Consider the following 3,411-nt stretch of genomic DNA (forward strand, 5'->3'; position numbering starts at 1 on the left):
ATACAACAAGATTCATAGGCACAAAGTCATTACAACAATGCTCACCATGCCACTAGTGGGAATTTGACCCGGGTGGGAATGATAATAATCATTAGCCCAACCATCCAAGATAACCCCAATTGACATACAATTTCAAAATATATTATTGATTTTAAATTTATAATGTATTAAATTAAATATTTAGAACAAAAAGTATTTTTTATTAAAATAATTGTGCCAAGAGGCATTGTACAGCCTAATAAAAATGAAATGTTGTAGTGCCTATAAAATGAAGCATTAAGTTAAAAAAATAAAATTAAAATTAAAAAAAATTAAAAAATAAAAATAAAAAAATGTCGGCTTAATTAAAAGAGTAATGAAAATTCAAAAGCTTTAAAAATAATCAATTAATTAAATTGAATTTCTTATATTGTAATTTTGTTTTTATTAATAAAATTGCAAGCACTTATTTCCATAAAAAACATCATAATATGCATATCACATTAAAAAATTAGTAATTATCATGGTTTTAATAAAAATAAAAATAAGAATATGTATATATATATATATATATATATATATATCTATATCTATATATATATATATATATATATATATATATATATATATATATATATATATATACTTTATATAAATAATATTATTAAGGAATAATATAGATTCATTTTAATTCTAAATTTGCCAAGTACCACCAAGAAGAATCAAATATCTCGAGGTGCAAACATTTTCTCAAGTTTTACACTCAAAAAGAGATTTGCATTGGAGAGATTTGATCATCTAGGCATTTGGTAAATCCAAAGTTAAGATGAATCTATATTGGTTTAAGACATTTTTCTTTGTAAATTCATCAGTAGATTTCTATTAATAGCAAAAAAGTTTAAAGTTGTTCCAAAATTTACATTTCCACATTTTGCTTCTTGCTTGCCAAAACATTACTTTGGATGGACATGTCTGAAACTATGGAAACTAGGAGAATATAGGAACGAAGAACTGGCTTTTGCATCTAGCGAGTCATGCTACTAAAAACTTACTGGTTTAAGTCATATTGGATAGGATTATATTACCATCATACAATACATAAAATTATAAAATAAAGGTGATATTAAATAGAAAGAAAGAATTAATGTGATAGGAAAATATTTATATATTAATCAAGTAGTTAACTATTTAAATACAATATTAATTGTTGGAACCTAATCTGCTAAGGGTTGGTGTGGAATATGAATAGTCAATAGAGTCTAAGAGACCACTTGGAATATCAAAAGAAAGGGTCATTAGAATGTATTATAAATGTATATCTTGTGAACAATAAGTCCAATTCACGTTTATCTTATATGTTATCTTCTCCATGTGTGTGTTTAACATGGTACCAGAGTTGCAGGCAAATATCTTCCCTGCTCCAATTTGAGCCACTGGTTTTGTGGCCTTTCTCTACGTGTCAGTTTCGCCCTCTAGTCATCAAACTTGCTACCATACCCTGTCTATTTGTCATAATTGTTTCCCTTCATGATTTCTCTATTTGACAGTCACTACCTAATTCTTCCTTGAAGAAATTTTTGCCTAACATCTGAGCACTTGATTGTTTCTCTATGCATATTTTGTACGAGTTCGATTGGGGTTCCACTCTACATGTTGTTCTAATCTATCATTCTGAATTATTCTTTTGTGTGGTTGTCTATCCACATTGTAGACTTTTGGCATTACACTGAAACATAGTCTCATCACTGCATACGCTACCCTGGATTTATACGTTGTTGGATGCTTCTTTGCGTAAATGACAGACCCATTTATTTGATTGTGCATTTCTTAATGCTAGACCCACCAGATTTACACCCTACTCTAACCTAACATTTCCTCATCCCCGTCCTTTGTTTTTACTTTGTTTGAAATTCTCTCAACTAGTTTACGCAAGGAATTTTAGGACTTAGTCAGTCGGATATAAAATTCACCTTTTATAAAACCATTTTGCAACATTTTTCTAGAGTGTGCATCTGGGCTATTGCATGCGCTCCAATATATTGAGTGAACTTCAACACTGGAGAATAATATCCTATGGGTTTTATGTTCTTAACATACTAAGTTCCATATTCAACATAGATTTGTGAGCATATTGATTCTATCTAGTTTAAAAGGAACAAGACTAGTGGAAGGTCGAAGTCTTAAGCCATTGTCCTCAAGTAGTGACACACAAATGGTGCAAGCACTAGTAGTGATGGATACTACCACAAGAACCACCTCATTCATCTCAGTAGAATATAAGATGTTCCATGTGTGCAATTGGATGTAGCTTCCACTGTATATTGAAGGAATCCATGAAGGGAAAAGTAGAAATAGATTGATCTATTTCTATCGAAGGAATCGAGCCCAATTAAGTGTTGTGCAACAACATATTGCTATGCTCTTATGGTGTGGATTTGAGAAATGTGTTGTTGTCATGATACTTTGGTTATGTAATGTACACCACTATGATTGACTCGAAGAAAGGCAACATGGACACCATTGCCCCGATCTGCATTGGAACCAATCTAAATGTATTCTCATAACCTATATTACAGTTTTTGCTATGAATATGACAAATTCATTGGCATGTGAGGAAAATCATAGTGAATATTCTTTCGTTCAGTGAAGAGGACTTACCCAATATTGCATAGGCTCAAAATCTGGTGGATGCAAAAGAAAGTTTAAAAGGTTGTAGTCAAAATACTATTGCCCCTAATCAAAGTAGTGCCTATGACCCTTTCAGTGCAGAAGAACTAACAGATGAGATGGAATTTGATTTTGGCTCATAAGAGAAAAGATAAATGAAGTGTAATATTCTTGCAAGATGGAGAGATTGATTGGATTCATTTTAGAGAGATTTATCCATGAAGCATGGGAAGCATGTTGAAGTCTAGAAATGTCTCTTTTTGACCACCTTTTTGCCATCAGATTTTACCTTTCTGTTACTTTTCTACAAAAGCCTCAGCATATTAAGGTCAAGATCAATACCTACAAGGTAATAATCATCCATACTTAAATTCTATGTTTTTAGTGAAATTATGACAAAAGTATCTTGAAATTACCAATTTTTGTATATTTTGCAACTGATATCCGTTTCCGCAGCAGAATCCATTGTTAGATAGGTTGCAGCGTTCTAGAAGAATAAAGAATATTGTCAAAAGATGACATTTGGCTCCCAGATGGATAACCACCTACTGACATTGTTTGGCAAGCTAAGCGAAATCATAGATCTTGAATTCAAAGGTTGAGTCAAACTTGGAAGCTAAACACAAGAAGCATATAATCAATTGAGCGAGGCATTTAAGCAAATAATCAAGCGAGCAAAGCACTTAGTTGTTATATCAAAGGTGTCAGATTTACTTACAGATTCTCTGCTTAAAACTCTTCTGAGTTATTTTTATTATTTGTATA

This window comes from Pinus tabuliformis, chromosome 2_2, assembly GCF_031772625.1.
Source record: "Pinus tabuliformis cultivar Carrire ecotype Pingquan chromosome 2_2, CPIR1, whole genome shotgun sequence".
NCBI lineage: Eukaryota > Viridiplantae > Streptophyta > Pinopsida > Pinales > Pinaceae > Pinus > Pinus tabuliformis.